Consider the following 19,588-nt stretch of genomic DNA (forward strand, 5'->3'; position numbering starts at 1 on the left):
GCTGGCCTTTGTTTCCTCACTTAGCAGCTCATACACAGCATATCCGAAGTAGAACATTGGACCAATACCCCCTTCTAACCCAGTCTTGCCATTTCCAGCTACTTTTTCATGTCTCTTGGGGTTGAAACTTTAGAATCATCTTGGACTCCTATTTCTCCCCTAAGCTCAGATTTATTCTTTCCTTCCTCTCTAGCTGATCCTTTCCATCCCCCTTCAGCGTCTCTGCTGACACTTGACTGTCTGTACCTGGCTCACCTTATCACACCTGTGGATTACTTGCTGTGAATCATTTCTTGGACTTGGGGTCTCTGGGGTGGTGCACACAAGACAATCCATTGAAGCACAGAAAGAGTAGTATACTAGAACTTCTATAAATATGTATTTTAAACTAAAAATAAAAACGCTATATGCCAAATATTAGTTTGATATTGTGGCCCCATAATTTGATATGAGGCCCTAAATATTAATATTTGATACATAACCTCACTTGAAGTGGCCTCATGTCACATCATGATGATACACAAAGTATTCCCAGGTCCCAGTAGTGGCATTCTCTCTCATGAGCTCATTTTCAGAGTATTTTAATGTATTTGAATTAGCAAGTTTAAATGGATTTATGGATTACACAACCTAGTTTTAACTAAAACTCAGAGAGTAAACCAATGGCTTCAAAGGATTTAAACAATTCTTAAAAAAAATAATTCTCCCAAATCACAAACAGGAAAACGAGATACAGATTTCTTAATCCAAGTAGAAGTTGTTCATTGACCGCAGTATAAGGTTATTAGATCTGATGAGAACAGTTAGTAATTATTAGAAACAGTGAAACTTGAATTTACATTTCATATCATTAATGATTAACTTCATTTTAAGTGGATATTGTTCCTTGATTTACTAACCAATGGTGGTAGATTATGAAGATAATTTATATATAAATCAATATATAAATATTTACAGGGGTATTTAAAAATATTTAGTGATTGAGTTCATGGTAATAAAAAAGTCTGGGTTCTAGACCAGTAAGTCTTAAATGTGGGGGGATTATGAACTCCTTTGAGAATCTGATGAAAGCTGGATTCCTCTCCCCACTCCCCACAAAAAGGCATGTGAACAGGAAATTTGAATATGATTTTAAAGGATGATACTTTGAAATTTTCCTGAGTCATTTGACTCCCATTCCATTATCCCCATTCAAGCCTTTCTACTTACTAGGCAGAATCATCTTCCAAAATATCCTTTTGTCATGTTGCACTCTTTAGACTCTAGGACAGCTCCCTAGTGGCTAGGATGGCAGTTCTGGAGCATCCCAGTGGGTGTGACATGTGTCACCGGTGAAGTCGGACTAATGACAGTTGAAATGCTGAAGTTCGTGAAATTATTTGCTCTAAGTGATATTACCATAGTCATATCATCCCCACTGAGTGCTCCCCAGTGGCAGGAATTTTGCACAAATGAGGCACTTTGGTAGGAGAACATCACACCTGGTGTGATGCCATGTGTGTCTCCGGGGAGGAAGCTGAGGGTGGCTGTCCTCCTGCACACAGTGTCAGCTCCTTGCCAGCCCCTTGGAGCAGCTCTGCCAGGACAGCATTCCTGAGACCTGGGACCACGGTTGCCTTTTCATACACCAGAGAGCCTTGTTCAGGGTCAAGGACCCATGGGTGCTCCAAAAATGTTTGTGGCTTGATGGTATAAAGAGCCATTTCATAAGATGCCATATGAAAGAGGATGTGAAAACCAATTTCCCTTTAACTTGTGGAGGAGAAATGCTGCAGAGACTTAACTGACAAGCAATGGAATAAATTTTCCCCTAGCATGGGATTTATTAACTATACTTCAGGTGGTTTTAAACATAGGGGTCAGAGGACTTTTAGATTCCAGCAATGGAGATGAAGCTTGTATCAAGCTAACCTTCCTGCCAACAACAATTACAAACCCCAAACAAAATATAAAGAAGAGCCATTCTCAGGCACTGGAGAGTCATCAAAGCAGCTAGACATTGGAGTGGCTATAACTTGTAGAGTAAAGGAAGTAAAAGAAGTGACAATACTCCCCCAGAGGACATTCTCGGGCTTCAGGGTACCCTGGGGATAGAACTGAAGGCGACTGGACAGAGGAGCTAGATGTTAGGGATTGGGAGGCTAAAGTACAGCTGGGAATTTAGTGAGGAAGTCCCAGAGAAGGGGGCTGCATCGAGGACTGAGCTTCAGGATCTACGTACTAACTTATTCAGAACCCATAGCTGAGTCCTGAAGTAGGTGTGTGAGGTGATCTTCCAAGGCACTCAGAAGAAAGCAACAGCTGGGTTGAGCAGAGGTTCTAGCAGCTGCTTACTGCTAGGGAGATGAAGCAGGAATTCAAGTCCAACTGAATTAGAGGGATGTGTAAACACTTTAAACCTTTCACTGAAACTCCAGAAGGACTACCCCTTAACAGTAAGACCACATTCAAGGACTAAGTGTTATGTCTGGAAAATCAAAATACACTTCCTGGAGCAAAGCCTAGAACTGAGTCTCAGCAAATCAAGGTGACTCGGGATCAAGGTAACTGCCTGCTAGAACCAAAGTCAGCACTCTTCAAAAGAAGATAATAGAATCCAGAGTCGCTGGCAGGTACTGCCCACTGTGTCTAGCACAAATAAAGAGTTTCTAGCAAGAAAATGTGACGCAAGAGGAAAACTAACCAGTCAGGAGAGACTTATGGGTGGCTCAGGTGATGAGATTAGCAGATGAGTAATATAAAATAACAGAAAAATGGGAATAATGGATGAAGTGAGAGGGAATCTCAGGAAGGATTTGGGAACTCTAACAATGAACCAAATAGAAATTGTAGGACCGGAAAATATAATATTTGCAATTAAAAACTCATTGAATCATGTGAATTGATTGGATAATGTTGAAGAAAAGCTACTAAACTGAAGGAATGGTCAATAAAATTACCCAAACTGAGGGACAGAAAGAAAAAACATTAAAAATAGCTCTCAAACAACCAGGTCCCAGGGATTCAGGCCACCACAGTGGTCAACTGACTTTGGACAAAGACACCAAGATAATTTAATGGAGAAAGGAAAGTCTTTTTTTTAAGTAAATGGGGCTGGAACAACTGGGAATCCATAGGCAAAATACAGCTTGACCCTCACCTCACAGCAAACACAATAATTAAATCACAGTAGATTTTAGGCCTAGCCCTAAAAGCTAATGCTATAAAATTTCTAGGAGAAAAATGGAGGAGAGTATCTTTGAGACCTTGGTGTAGGCAAACATTTCTTAGATAGTGTACACTAATCATCAAGTACAAAATTGATAAATTGGATTTCATCAAAATTAAACATTCCTGCTTATTTAAAAATTCGATTATGAAAATGAAAAACAAGCCACAGTCCAGGAGAACATATCCAGAATGCATAGATGTGACAAAGCACTTCTATCCAGAATATATAAAGACCTCCTACAAATCAATAAGAAAAATATAGATAAGTCCTTTAAATGATAGGCAAGAATTGTGGAAGACAGTATGGAAGTTTATCAGAAAATTAAAAATAGAACTACCCTGTGATTGAGGAGTTGCACTACTGGGTATTTACCCCAAAAATATGAAGACAATAATTCAAAGGGATACATGCACCCCTATGTTTATTGCAGCATTATTTACAATACCTAAACTATGGAAGCGGCCCAGTGTCCATGGATAGATGAATGGATAAAGTAGATGTGGTATATACATACAATGGAATATTATTCAGCCATTAAAAAAGAATGAAATCTTGCCATTTGCGATAACATGGATGGAGCTAGAGAGTATAATGCTAAGTGAAATAGGTCAGTCAGAGAAAGACAAATACTGTATGATTTCACTCATATGTGGAATTTAAGAAACAAAACAAATGAGCAAAGGAAAAAAATAAAAGAGAGACAAACCAAGAAACAGACTCTTAACTCTAGAGAACACACTGATGGTTACCGGAGGGGAGGTGGGTGGAGGGATGGGTGAAAGAGGAGATGGGGATTAAAGAGTATACTTATCTCGATGAAAAAACTAAAATGAAATGATTAAAATAAATAAATAAAAAATGGGAAAGAGATTTGTAGGCTTACACAGACCCCTTGTATAAGGACACACACAAATGCCCAAAAACTAACTGGAGAGGTGCTCAGCATCCTTATCATCAAGGATAGGCGAACTAAAACCGAGTCACACTCCACTTCACACCCGCTGGAATGTCTGCAGTGGAAAAGACTGGCAAGAGCAGGTGTGGCTGAGGATGTCGAGCACATGGGACTCGCAGACATTGTTGGTGGGAGGGTAAATTGTGTAGCCACTTTGGAATGCTGTTCTTAGAAGCATACCCACCTTGTGATCTGGTCACGCAACTCTCGGTGTTTACCCAAGGGAAGTGAAAACATGTCCACAAGAAGATGTGTACGAGAATATTCCTAGTAGTCAAAGCTGAAAACCATCCCAGTGTCCATCAACACGGGAATGGATAAGCACGTTGTAGGGACAGAGGTGGTACACTCAGCAGCAGAAGCTCACAAAGCGTATAGACAGTACGGTGGATGAATCTCTGAAACACTCTGTTGAGTGAAAGAAGCCAGACACGAAACACTGACCGATTCCATTTCTATGAAATTCTAAACCAGGCAACACTACACTATGGTGATACAAGTCAGAGTAGTGATTGCTTTCTGCGGGGGAGAGGGTGGGATGACTACAGAGCGGCACGAGGGAACTTTTGGGGGTGATGGCACTGTTGTGGACCTGCAGTGAGGGGGCTGCTGCATAGGGTGACCAACCATCCAGGTTCATGGGGAGTAGGGGCTTCCCGAGATGTCAGACTTTCAGTTTTAAAACAGGGAGAATCCCAGAAAAGCTGAAACCAGTTGGTCCCTCCACATGACACGCAGGGATGCATTTGTCATAAAAGTTTTGCATGCACACCTACCTGCATGTGGAGGGACATCTACACTTAAAACCCATGTATCTTGTTACGTGTAAGTTATACTTCAATACAAAAGAGTGTTTTAGGGGAGGCTGGGTGGCTCAGTCGGTTAAGCCTCCCACTCTTGGTTCCAGCTCAGGTCAGGATCTTGGGATCCTGGGATCGAGCCCCCGGGAGCTCGGTGCGATCAGCTTGGAGTTGGCTTCTCTGCCTCCCTCTCCCTCTGCCCCTCCCCCCACGCACTCTCTAAACTAAATAGATGAATTTAAAAAAAAAAAAGTGTTTTAAAAGGGAAAACAACCAGACTAATGAAAACAGAAGCCGACCACAGAAGAGAGCATTTGCCTTTTAGGCATCAAATCAAACTCAGTTTTAATGTAATGGCTTGGAAGGGACCATAACTTAAGGGGCTGCCCAGCACATCACCTGTATACATCGCTTCCTCCAGGACATGGGGATGTTGGATAAACAAAGGGACAGTTGGTGTTCAGCGTATTCGATACCTGTCTTTTGGGAGAGTTTAGCAGGTTGGGATAGTTCCATCAACTTCCTTCCTATCATTTGTTGTGGGGTCTCAGATACTCCCAGCATACAGTTTTCCTGCAGAAGGACCCCTGGTAACATCAGGACCCCAAGATAAGCAGGTGATTTGCCCACAGTGCAGGTTGGCTTGTTTTGCTTGCGGTGAAAAGAATCTCGAAGCTCACCCCCGCCCCCACCCAACCCCCGGCCAATTAATCCCTGTAAGCTTTTCCAGACTCAGGCAGGCCAGGGTATTCTGGGCTGTATTTGGATTTGCTGTTGTTTTCTGTTTGGTACTTGCCTGGGTGACCTTAGGTGCAGGCTGGTCCCTGTGTGATCCGGTGGTTTGCATACATGCCCGCACATCTGGGGACGCGTTCTGAGGGGGGATGTCACAGTGCCCTTCCCTGGCTTACATGTAGCAGTTAGCTAACCCAGCCTTTCCCCCTCTAAGTATCACTGTATTTCCCAGCAAAACACTGTCCTTATCAATTACTCACCCCCAATCCTCCAAAGCAGAAATTGAGCACAGATGTGTCAGATCTTTTTCATTATTATGGGAAGATGATTGCCATATTTTTGGCAGTGGCTTTTAAGAGCACTCCGTGTCCTCAATTTGCCAATTTTTAAACCGTACAAACATTTCACCAGGTTTTTGTTATGCTGAATAATGCTCTGAGGACCTTCTCCTGGAAAAAAAAAAAAATCACTGGAAATTTCTGCACTTGAAGATAGCACTGACCAGTTGAAAACGTTCTGGAGGGGCCCACACTCTGCCTGGTTTCTCTCTCAGCTGTAACAGTGCTCGGGGCCTGGGGCCAAGGCGAAGCCTCCTTGCCAGCACCCAATCTATTTTAGGAACATAATAGAAAAATAGTTTGCCACTTACTCATTTGCATCCTGTGCTCAAGGTGAATTCTTTATATCCATCTCCCCAGACAAAGAACAGTTTATAACATTTGCTACAAGCAGTTTAAAAAATTCAGCTTTGTTTCAAGCAGAACAAAGATTATATAGTTTTCTTCCTCAGACACATTTTTCTTACTCACAGTAAAATGTAATCACAGTGCAAGATAGGATCCTTGGAATGATCAACTGAAATAATCCCCTCCCCCCCGCCACACACACCCTGCAGACTGCCTGGCGGAGTCCTGCACTCGTATATATGCAACGAAACACCTACTGTATGCAGTGTGACCTCAGAAGAGAAGGGAAGGGAGACCCAGGTCCTGTTCTCAGTGGGCCTCAAGGGAGCAAAAGGAGCCAAAGCATGAGTCAAGTACAGAACCACCCTTCTTCAATGGAGCTTCTCCCTGGCAAATCAGGAAAGAGCACCTGGTTCATGGATGGATATGATTTTTATCCACAGGAAGAGACAGAAGCACAGGAAAGGCCAGGCAGGGAAGCTGGGCACAGAACCCTCGCTGTTCCATGGGCCTCGCGGCCATGATTTCACTGCCCTAAGAACAAAATGTTAGACCGTGAAGGGTAGGAGGTTATGCCACCCCAGAATGTGTCTCTTTGGCATGAGGGTTATTCGGAGCTGATTATTTTAAGAAACAGTAGACACAGGAGAAGCTCAGAATGTAGAGTAGCAGTCGCTCTTTTGTAAGAGAAATTTGCATGTACAGAGGCAGCTCTGGGTGCGGGGGTGTCTCCCTCTCCACCAGAGGGGAAGTTGACTCTAAACCACAAGGAACTCTGATCAGTGGAGAAGGTGCCACTCAAATTTGCACAACCTTATCCTTGCTTACTGTGCTTTTCCTGCTGACCTCCCCATAACTGGACGCCCACTCTGCCTTTTGTCTTTGGCGGAAGATGGAATTTTAGCTAGTGCCTTGGATCACCTGGGGAGTTACTCATTTTTTTCTGGTTATCTCCCATGTGTGCGTGAAGTGCACATGTTAATAAACTTCTGTTTGTTTTTCTCTTCGTTACTTTGTATTTTATTACGGGGCTCTCAGCCAAGAACTCAGAAGGGTAGAGGGAAAATTATTGTTTCTCCCCCACAACTGTCTCTGTGTCTGCTCCAGGAACACCAGTCCTGTCATTCTGAGAAAGGCACTCTGGATCCTTGCTCAGCACCAGAACTTAGCTATTGACAAAAGCCTCTGGCTGCCCTGATAGGGCAGAGAGGAGACACCGTTCCCAAGAGGAAGGAGGGTCTCTGGCCTTGGGGAGGAGAGTGGCGGTGGGAAGGGCAGGGACTGGGCTGGGGAAGGAGGGCCACCCTCCAGAACAAGCCCAGAGAAGGGGACACTTTAAGAGGTGTCTGAGAGAGGAGAGCAAAGAAGAGACAGTCCAGGTCACATATCCGCAGGTAAGCTTGAGTGCACCCCTGTTTGTATGTGTGCATGCGTGCATGTGTGTTCGAGCAGAGTACGTCATTAACTTTCTGCTTCCCAGTCTTGGGCAAGAACTTGCTTTTGTCTTTCTGGGTGGTTGATGAATGCATTGTGGGGGAAACCATCAACATGCAGGATACTTGAATTATTTCAGTTCCTAAAGGAAAGGTGTCTTTCATTCCTTCACTCACATGGCCATTTAACTCTGTGCTAGGCCTTCTTTGGGTGGGAAGCCCAACTTCTTGTTTTTTTCATTTACCCACCATGCACTTGTTCACTCACCAATTCAATAAATATTTACTGATGGTCCTCCGGGAACAAGGCAGGTGGGTAACCTCCTTTGGTGGAGTCCAAAGGGAAGCAAAGCCTTTTCCTGCATACTTGAAGATGCTCTTTCTCACTATTCTTTTTTTTTTCTTTCTGAGAGAGAGAGCATGAGCGAGTGAGGGAGGGAGGGGGGAGGGGAAAGGGAGAGAATCTTAAGCAGATCTCACAACCCTGAGATCATGACCTGAGCTGAAATCAGGAGTCCAATGCTTCAACTGACTGAGCTGCCCAGACGCCCCTCCCCCCCACTATTGATGGTAGCACATCTGGGGATTTTACTGTTGCCAGTCCTGGTGTAAAGAGCCTTCTGCTGTGGAATCTTACCGCAGCCTCTGCTTCCAGTTCTGCCCCCGGGAGGGTGCTTCTGCATCCTGCCATGTTCTGGGGAGGACAACCGTCTACTTAGGAGAAGAAGCCTTCACAGCAAACCCAGAGAGGAAGGAGACATGGAAGCAGATCACATACCTGCCTTCCCTTGCCTGCTTCCAAACTGGCATTTCTTCCAGTGCATCTCCTGCATTTCTGGGTTGGGGACGTGGGCACTGAGTGCTTTTGGTGATTCGGGTTGTCCTTTATGCTCCCAGAGGCTCATCATACACTATAATGGCCACATTTATTCTATTGCTGGTGTGAATAATTTAATTTATAGTACTCTAATTTTTTGAAGTTTTCTTTGGCCTTCTCAGTACACAGTAGGCTCCCGGGGGCATTTCTTTGTGGCTCCAAGCTCTCTGGCACAGTTCCGGGGGCACGAGAAGGTTTTTGATAAATACTTAATGAGGGATAAGTTTTGAGATCTCTTATGCAAGAAGAATGTTGTGCTCACTCCATTCTGTGTTGGTCAGACTGCTTTTGGGGGTTTGGTCTAGTTCTGTGAGTAAATTTATGTGGGGTATTGACGAAGTGTCCAGAAGGGCAACTGGGGGAGGGGGATTTGGCGATGTGAAGAAGCTGAGCAGAGTGAAGATTGTGAAGGCCGAGTAGCAGCTGTGGGTGCAGGTCGCTAATGCAAAATGAGGAAGGATTTTCTCAGTGTTAGACCCTAAGGGGCACAAGGAGCCTCTGGGCAGAAGGCACTGTCCAAGAGAGGCCCAAGGAGGGGCTAGCATCAGGTCGGGTGGTATCCTCCCACCTGTGTTTCCTTACCACTAGTTCCAGGCATAATAATAAGCAGTTCATGAAAAATGCACTTAGGATCCAGCAACTTTGGGAAATGCTGGTTTAAATCAGGTTAAAACACCCCCACGGGACTTCTCAGTCTCCTCTAAGTGCAAATTGTGGGCATTGACTCTCCAAGAAGGGATTGCATGGAATGGTCATTCTAAACACAACTGGCCACAGAGCCCTTGTCCTGGAATCATATCACACAGGTCTAGAATACACAGAGCCCACTTTTGGAGATAAGAGTATGGGTCTGTCGGACCAGACATGGGTCAAGGACTTTTCCATTTGCCAGACTGCAGCAGAGTGACTCAGCCACCAAGCTGGGTGCCCTACTTAGAGCTTTCTGTAGCTGCCTTAGTCCATCCGGGCTGCTATCGTAGAATGCCATGGATGGGGTGGCTTACAAACAACAGATCTTTATTTCTCACAGTTCTGGAGGCTACCAAGTCCAAGATCAAGGTGCTGGCAGATTTGGTGTCCAGTGGAGGCCCACTTCCCGGTTCAGGGACTTGCTGTGTCCTCACATGGTGAAAGGGAGGAGAGATCTCTCCGGGGTTCCTTGTACAAGGGCACTAATCCTACTCATGACAATTCTGCCCTCATAGCCTACTCCCCTGCTAAAGGCCCCACCTCCTAATACCATCAGAGAAGGGTGGGGGTGGGGTGGATGGTGGGCTTAGGTTTCAGCAGGTGGATTTTGCAGGGACACATCAGGGGTTTCAGCACAGCCATCGATGTCTTTCCTCTCTGGAATCAGAATGCATTTTAGGTACATTTGCCCTGATAAATTGAAACAATATAAAACCAGATTGGTTGTCACGTTTTAGAGTTTGTGGGCCATGCACAGCATGAGTAATAATTATTACGTGATCATCGTTAAAGTAAAGCCATCACTCTGGGGGTTGTCTGCCCTGCTCCAAGGAACCCCCTTTCTCTTTTTTTTTTTTTAAGGAACCTCCTTTCTGCTCAGATGTTTGTTCATGTTCATGTTTGTTCATGTTCATCGACTGGACAGTCAATGGGCCATGGGTATGTGAGTTTGGGGTGGGGACAGAGTGACTGACAGCCAGGCAGGGCTGATCCCTCATCCATCCCAGAGCTGAGGGTTGCTGTGAGCAAGGAGAGGTAGAAAAGCAGGTTCCAGGCTCGCTGTCCTGGGCTTCAAAGAGCAACCTCAGGAGATGGCTAATAACATCCCTTCTATTCCTGGTAGCTTGAGTTAATTTAGTAACTTGCCGCTAAAAGAATGTTTTCAAAATACACTGGAGACTGCCAGGGAGCATTGGTCCCCTGCCCCTCCCTGGCTTCCGGTGGTTTGCTGTAATCTTTGGCATTCTCTGGCTTGTAGAAGCATCCCCTCCATCTTGGCCTAACTTCCCCTTCTTGTAAGGACACCTGTCACACTGGATTAGGTCCCACTGTGATGACCTCACTTCAGCCTGATGACCACTGTTTGCCTCTATGTCCAAATGAGGTCTCATGCTGAGGTACTGGGCATTAGAATTTCAACATATGAATTCTGGGGGGACACAATCCAACTCATAAGACCTTGGATGCCATAAATATTCATGAGAAGGTCAGTCAACGTGCTTTCCAGTAGGTCTGTCTCTGTGGGACCTGGGGCAGGTCTCTGACTTCTCTGAGCTTCAGTTCTTGTACTTATAAAAGATGAATAAAGCCAGGCTTAGGCCACGGGAGGTTGTGAGCAGTCTAAGATTGGGTAGGTACCAGCCCCAGCCCAGAGCCTGGAATGACATGAAGCAGTTGTGGGGGGGTGGGGTGCGGGGGTGGGTGCGGATCTTGGCTCTGGGAGGAAGGGACTTACTCTGGTTGAGATCCGTGTTGATATACTTTCCTCTGAGGGCCTCCCCATTGTGCTCAGGGTAAGGCAGCTAGAACTGATAAGTCTGAGGAGTCAGAAAATAAAGTTCAAGCTGCCAGACTGGCTACAAAATAAGGGGCAACATCTTAGTTTACTGAGAGTTTTTGTCATGGAAGTGTGTTGGAGTTTGTAAATGCTTCTTCTGCATCTATTGACATGATCATGTGATTTTTCTTTTTCAGCCTCTTAATGTAAAGGAATACATTAACTGATTTTTGAATGTTGAACTATCGTTGCATACCTGGGATAAATCTCCCTTGGTTGTGGTTGAATGACTCTTTTTATAAATTGTTGGATTTGATTTGATAATATTTGTTGAGAATTTTTGCTTCTGTTCATAAAAGATATTAGTCTCTAGTTTTCTTATAATGTCTTTGCTTTTGGTATTAGGGTAAAGCTGGCCTCATAGAAAGAGTTAAGAAGTAGTCCCTCTACTTCTGTTCTCTGAAATAGATTGTAGAGAATTGGTATGATTTCTTCTTTAAATGTTTGCTAGAATTCACTGGTGAACCCATCTGGACCTGCTCCTTTCTGTTTTGGAAGATTATTAATTATTGATTCAATTGCTTTGATAGGTCTAAGCTTTTTGAAATGATTTCTTCTTGTGTGAGTTTTGGCAAATTGTGTCTTCCCAGGAATTGGTCCATCTCATCTAGGTCATTACATTTGTGGGCATAGAGCTGTTCATAGTATTCCTTCATTATCTTTTTATTGTCCGTGGCCCTGTAGTGATGTCCCTTTCTTCATTTCCAATATCAATAATTTGTTTCCTCTCTTTTTTCTTAGCCTGGCTTATTAGTTTATTGATCTTCTCAAAGAACCAGCTTTTGGTTTCTTTGATTTTCTCTATTGATTTCCTCTTTTCAATTTCATTGATGTCTCCTCTAATTCTTAGTATTTCTTTTCTCCTGTTTACTTTGGATTTAATTTGTTCTTTTTTTTTCTAGTTTCCACAGGTGGAAGCTTAGATTATTGATTTTAGATCTTTCTCCTTTTCGAATTATGTGCATTCACCGCTATTTCCCTCTGAGCACTATTTTTGCTGAATCTGGCAAATTTTGATTGAGTGTATTTTAATTTTCGTTTAGTTCAAGACATTTTTAATTTTCCCTTTAGATTTCTTCTTTGCCTCACGTGTTATTTGGAAGCATATTGTTTAATCTCCATGTATTTGGGGATTTTCCAGTTATCTTTCTGTTACTGATTTCTAGGTTAATTTTGTTGAGCTGAGAGCAGACACTGTATGATTTCTATTCTTTTAAGTTTGTGAAGGTGTGTTTTATGGCTCAGAATGTGGTCTATCTTGGTGAATGTTCCATGTGAGCTTGAGAAGAATGTGTATTCTGCTTTTGTTGGGTGGAGGGATGGAATCTTAAAGAGAAGGAAACCACAGAGGAGAGAGCCCCCAAATACTGCATGTTGACTGTCCCCAAATCCTTAGCTGACCTCTCAACAGTGCACACACAGGTAAGACTTTGAGGAGCCCGTAGGGTGTGAAGAGCTGACAGAGCCTCAGCTTCTGCCCACTGTAGGAGAGACAGAGTTTGAAGTTTAAGTTCTGCCAAGTAGAGGAGCTTGGTAGACCCCTCAGGCTTTCCACTGAGAGCCCAGAAGGGCCTCAGTTTAGGAGCAAAGACTATGTGCCAGCACTAAGATTCACCCTAGGATTAATGGCAAACCAAAATATGTCTTACCCTACCAAGGTGTAAAACAAAGTTTCCACAGATTCATGGTGATCCACCAGTAATTTAACTGGCTGCTAGAAATAAGTCAACACTCTCCGAAGGAAAAGAATCTAGAATCTTTGCAACCCATCATTCACAATATTTAATACATACCAACAGTTCCCAGACATGAAGAAATGGGAAAATGTGAGTCATGGTCAAGAAAAAAACAAAAAACAACCAATCAATAGAAACAGACCCACAAACTAAGCAGATGTTGGAATTAGTAGACAAGGAGTTTAAAATACTCTGACAGGGGCACTTGGCTGACTCTGTCAGCAGAGCATGCGACTCTCAGTCCCAGGGTTGTGAGTTCAAGCCCCAGGTTGGGCGTGGGGCCTACTTAAAAACAAACAAACAAACAAATAGATAAAATACTCTGACAAATATGGTCAAGAATCTGTATGCAAAGAAAGATCTTTTAATAGGCAAAGAAGCATGAATTTCAGAAGAGATTTAGAAATTCTAAAAAAAGTACCCAGTAGAAATCAGAGAACTGAAAAACAGGATATAACATACTTAAGAAACCAGTAAAGGAGAAAGAAGGAAATACTACAACTACTTGATGAACTCAAAAGGAGGTGGAAAGGAAGAATAAAGAAGAGAAGGAACAAATAGGAAATGAACAGCAAGCTGGTAGACTGAAGCAGAACCAGATCCTTAATTACATCAAAGGGAAATGGACCAGACATGCTAAATTAGAAGGTAGACAGGATAAACATGTTAATAGTCAACTCTGTATGCTGTTTTGAAGACATGCACAGGAAGCATGAACATGCAGACAGGCTTGCCCACTTTGCATTTGGGGGTCTGTACCCCTTTACCTCCTCTCCAGCCCTATCCCTCACCACCCGCACTCCCAAGTCAGCCCTGGGAGGCCTGGAATCAGATGGCTGGGAGGGAAAGACCCATGGAAAGCAAGGACTGGGGAGCAAGGAGAGAAGGCAAAGTCAGAACTCCTTTAGAAGGCATGTGACGGGAAGGATGGGGAATGTGCTCATGCTCATGAGTTCGCCCCACCAAGGGCTGTGCTCAGAACATTTATTTCTAAGTGGTGTACTTGAAAGCTGAAACACATTATCCCACTGAGACGAGAAATAGGTTCTTAAGCCAGGCTACAACAGCCTAGGATTGACAGGTAGATTGTTCTATGTTTTATCAAGCATGCTAATGAAATGGTAGCTGGTGTTGCATTAAACTGGTTTGGAGGAAGTGTAAAGGTCATGATGCTCAATCTCTGGGAGCCTCTTAAGTGTCTTCATGTATCCAGTCTTCTTGTGTCTCCCATCAATTAATGTTTGGTAGCTTAATTACTTTTTATCTGGTTACTTTCTAAAAAGTCTACCCTTAATAATATTATAGCTGATGTCCTTTTGGATTTTCTAAGAATAAAATTATCCATAAATAATGACATTCATCCTTCTTTTTTATCTTAATTTCTCTCTTCCTTCCTTCCTTTCTTTCTTTCTTTTTCTTTCTTTCTTTCTTTCTTTCTTTCTTTCTTTCTTTCTTTCTTTCTTTCTTTCTTTCTTTCTTTGGTTTTGCTGTCATAATGTGTGAATAAGGATATATAATGTCATGGAAAATAATAATAAAAGGAAAATTTATACCGGGAATCCTTGTTTGGTCCCCTGTTTTTAATTAGAATACTCCTACTGCCTTTCCATTAAGTGTAATGTTAGTTTTGAATTTAAAACTAGGTCTTCCAGTCTTCAGAAATCCTTCCTTCTAACTCAGGAATTCTTCACACTGGGTTCATGGATGAATCGGTCTGATCCAGCAGTATCCTGAAATTGTGTACACAGAATTTTCTCTATGCACTTACATGTGAAGATTTGTTCAGCCCTTACTTACCCAGTGACTATTACATGCCAGGCTTTTTCCTGGCCTGTGGTTACAACAGTGAACACAACAGTTAACAAATCCTGCCCCTAGGCATTTATAGTCTAGTGGAGGAGACAGCAATAGGCAATAAGGAAAATATAAATTTTGTGAGCTGTCGTGTCATGGAGAAAAATACTGCAAAGGCCATGGGGTAGGGAGTGCTTGGGTAGGTGGGTCAGAGAAGGTCCCCTCCAGAGGGTGATATGTGAGTGGGCTCTGTTGTGGGCCGAACCGTGGCCCCCTGAATGACGTGCCCACGTCTCAACCCATGGTACATGTGACCGTGACATTATTTGGCAAAAGGGTTTTTGCAGATGTAATTGAGTTAAGTAAGGATCTGGAGATGAGATAATCCTGGATTAACCAGTGGGCCCTAAATCCAAAGCAAGTGTCTTTGTGAGAGGAGGAGGCACACAGGGGAGGCTGGGTGAGGATGAGTTTCCAGGGAGAGGAGCCTGAGTCAGGGTCGTGTGTGGCCAGAGGAGAGTAGCAGAATGAGGTCAGAGGTCACAGATGAGAGAGGCTGGCAGGGGGCAGATGACTGAGGCCTTCTGGGCCACAGTGAGGACCTGAGCTGCTGGTCTGGGTGAGATGGGGAACTTTGGGCCGAGTTTCCACCTGAGCAAATAAAATGCAAGGATAGAGGTGCCATCAACCAAGACGGGAAAGGCTGCAGGTGGAGCAAGTTTTGAGGGTAAATCAGGATGTGGAGTTTGGACTCGGTAAGCTGAGAAGCCCAGTGGGCATCGGGGGATGATGTCAGGGAGGCAGTCCGGTGCAGGACTCTGGACTTTCAGGGATGGGCTAGGAGGGAGACCCCCATCTGGGAACCGTCAGCTTTTCATGTGCCCTGCAGGGTGGTGAGAGCAGACAGAGGGTGAGGGGTGCAGGGCCAGAGGGGGATGGTGGCCCCCAGGGTGTGCAGGTCCTGGACACGAGGAGGAACCAGCAGAGGGGACCGAGGAGGAGCAGTGGCCAGAAGGTGGGTCCGAGAAACAGCAAGAGGAAAGTGCTCGCAGGGGGGCTGGTGCTCACAGGGGGGTGAGGGTGGAGGACCGGTGGTCTGGGCAGCTTGGAGGCCAAGGGATCATCGGGAGCTTTCCAGGGCCCAGGAGGTGGCCACACCCACTTGGAGCAGTGTCAGGAGAGAAGGGGAAGAGGGAGTGTGGACCCAGGCAGAGACAGCTCTAAGGGAGACATGGTGCAGGAGGGAGTCTGTCTACAATGCGGATGGGAGCACTCTACAGGAAGGAAGACTGGCTGAGGCAGGGGTGAGGGGCACAGTGAGGAATGGTGCCCTTCATGGAGGTGGGGGTGGGAGGAGACCCAGGCCTTTGTCAGGAAGGTTAGCTATCTGCCCCCAGGCAAGGAGGTGATGGGGCCTACCTCCCACCAAACCTCCCAAGGCAGGGGTGGGGGGGTGGGGGGCGGTCTCACTTAACGTCCAGGTCCGCTTAGCACCCCCTCTCTTTCCCACTGACTATAGGACTTGTACACTTGCTCTCCTTCTCTGGGCTTGTTTCCTCAATTGTAAAACAGGATAAAACAATCAGGCCTGCCCCTAATATTTGCAGGGACTGGGACAGGCATACAAAACGTCGTCCATATACCATCAATCTAAGTATTTAAAAGTTACAAATGAAGCCAAGCACACACATTGTTGAGTAAAGTATGTCCCATCCTCCTACTTTGGCAGGCATACCTTCAAAAGAATCCAGAAGCCGAGGTTTGCATTTAGAACCCTAGGGGTCCCGGGAGGGCTGGCCAGGACGTGATGGCCCAACCCCACTGGCTTCCTTTGCTCCCCACCTGCATCTGTCTCTCCCTGGGGGTGACATATGGGTGCCTGCCCAGCCACACACCCGTGCTCCAACCATGCTGCCCACCGCCGGCCTCTCGGGCACCCAGGCAGCCTCGCGTGCTTTGGGAGGGTGGACCCAGCGCAGAGGCCCATGCGGGCCCTGTGGGAGGGCAGTGGGGTTACTTGGGCAAGGAATGCTTCGTCTCCGGATCTGGGAGCGTGCTCTAGAAGGGGGGGCCCTATGACCTTCTCAGCCCCAAGCAGGGGCACATCGGGGTAAGGGCCCACTGAGGGCCTTCTGGGTGTGGCTCCCAGGGCGGGTTTGCCGTGAGGGTGACGATGAGATCGGAACCCCAAGTCAAGGATCAGCACAGTGCCTGGCACACGGTAGATGCCCTATAAAACGTTGCTACTTTATTTTTGTTATGTTTCTAGTCGTTAGGAACTGGACAAGGCGCCTCCACCCTCAGCCCTCTGGCCACCCACCCCAGACTCTGGGCTCGCGGACAGCATCCCCTGCGGCCTCGCCCTCACTCTGCTCAGCCACTTCCCTTCAGAAAGCCCTCCTTCCGAAGGTCATTAGGGAAGTTTCTGGTCCGTCTTCAGTGTGTCAGACGTTTCCTCCCCGAAGGAGTCTGCCTTGCCCCTTCCCGTTCTGTCTGGTCGGGTGAGCCGGTCTCCTCTGCCCGCTCCCCGTGGACCATTAGGTCCCGGTCCGAAGCTGGGGTGGCCGCCTCTCACTGCGCAGGCCCCTGTCCCGGCCGGTGGGTCCTGGACACCTCAGGACTTTGCTTCTTTTGCTCTGCCCAGCCTGGCGGGCAGCCAAGCACCAAACTGATTGCTGAGCTGAGGAATTTAACTTGGTGCTCAGAAATCCCTGCTGGAATTTTCCGTTGAGATAAGCAGGGGTGAAGGTTTTGAGGCAAGGCAGGCGACCCTTTTCTGCTTATCTCAAAGGCCCTAGGAGATAAGAACATTCTGGAAGATCTGTCCTTCAGCTATCTATCACAGGAGTCTGATCCTTTAATGCCCACTCTGTAAGGAAGCCCGAGGAGGAAAGGGAAGCCCTCTTCCCCACGGACCCCCAGACAGGTCCACGGGGCACGCCTCCTGGGAAGGGGCTGTATCGACAGTCGTGGCCTCTGCAACAGGAGTCGGGGGGCTGTGGGGTCCGGACAGGTCGTTGGCAGTGTCCGCTACGTGGCCTGATAACCGTGTCGAAAATCTCAGAAATGTTCCTGTGGCAGTGGCTCAGGCGTTTGCCACGTGACCCCAGGGAGGCAAATGGGTGGAAAGTTACGGAAGGCCCGTGTGGATGGGAAGGAGCCCGCATGCAGGGGGGCCGCCTCAGGGAGCAGAGGAGCCCCCCGTCCCTGGCGATACTGGAGCAGAGACAGAAAAATCCGTTGGCCGGGGTGCTGCAGAGGTTCTTCCGACACCAGATAATCCCCAGGGGCCCTTCCGGCTTCAAAATTCCAGGATTGGGGTTTTCTTCCAAAAGGGGAATCTAAGCCTGTGAACGGGTGTGCTCGTATACGTGGGTTGATGCAGGGGCATAGCAAAGTGGCAGCTCTGTGAATGCCAGGACAGGGACGTTGATGAAATGCTGAGAGAGAAAGCTAAAAGGTTGGCACAAGTCTATCAAGATAATATTGGCGGTGGGCACTTAAGTAAATTGCTCGTGTACTATTTTTGCCTAGTTTCCACAGCAAGCAGCAGTGATTAGGGTTATGGCGCAGAATGTGCTCTAAGTGTCGATCCTCCCTGTCGGGGAGTTTCTCTGTGCCTGGGTCTGACTGTGTCTATGTGGGAATGCATCTTCAGACTGATTGATTGATTCATTGATTGATTTAAAAATTTTATTTATTCATTTGAGAGAGAGAGAGAGCATGAGCACCGGGGAGCAGCAGAGGGAGAGGGAGAAGCAGACGCCCTGCGTGGCAGGGAGCCCGACACGGGGCTCAATCCCAGGACCTTGGGACCATGACCTGAGCCGCGGGGCTGATCCCAAGACCCTGAGATCGTGACCTGAGCTGAAGTCAGCCTCTTCGCCGACTGAGCCCCCCAGGAGCCCTGTTTCTTTAGATTTAAACATGACAGCGCAGGTTTCTCTCTCTTGGTGGATGTCTCTTTGGAGTGAGGTCATCTTACAGAGATGAACGGCACATTTGGGACCCTCAGGTGGGGAGCAGGTGTGGAGGGTAGTGAGTGCAGAGGTCCCTGTGGGAGGGACAAGACTCAGCCGGGTGATGCATGTGCAAGCTAACACCGAGACCAGAAAAGTGATGAGCCCCCCGGACCTCACGAGTAGCTGGGTCCCAGCCTCTCACAGTGCCCCTGGGCCTTGTGAGGTGGGAAGGGGTCAGGGTGTTTGGGGTTGGCCTGAACCCTAGGGCCAGCGGGTGGGTCCCACCATCCACCAGCAGTGTGCTAATGGGGAGCTTTCCCTCTGGGTCAGCTGGGCAGGATGAGGGCTTTAGCTCATACTGGGGTAAGCAGGATTCTAGTGTGGCTCTCAAGACCACTGGTGCATGGTGTCCACACCTGGTATGATCCCCTCCCCCTGAGGGTGCTCAGGGCTCCTGAGTTAGGTTGTGTGATATGGCAAAGGGGAAGGGGTGTTTGCAGATGTAATTAAGGTCCCTTATCAGTTGATTTGAGTTAATGAAAAGGGAGAGGTACCTGGTGGGCCTCACCTAATCGGGCGAGCCCTTTAAAAGAGGATCTGGAAGTCAGACAGACTCTCCTGCCGGCCTTGAAGAGCAGGCTGGCCTGTGTGAAAGGGCCACATGAGGGCGCCTGGGTGGCTCAGTTGGTTGAGCGACTGCCTTCAGCTCAGGTCATGATCCTGGAGTCCATGGATCGAGTCCCGCATCGGGCTCCCTGCTCGGCGAGGAGCCTGCTTCTCCCTCTAACCCTCCCCCCTCTCATGTACTCTCTCTCTCTCTCATTCTCGCTCTCTCAAATAAATAAATAAATCTTTAAAAAAAAAAAAAAGAA

The sequence above is a fragment of the Leptonychotes weddellii genome, chromosome 3 (assembly GCF_054177405.1).
Source record: "Leptonychotes weddellii isolate Sample4059 chromosome 3, ASM5417740v2, whole genome shotgun sequence".
In the NCBI taxonomy this organism is placed as follows: Eukaryota; Metazoa; Chordata; class Mammalia; order Carnivora; family Phocidae; genus Leptonychotes; species Leptonychotes weddellii.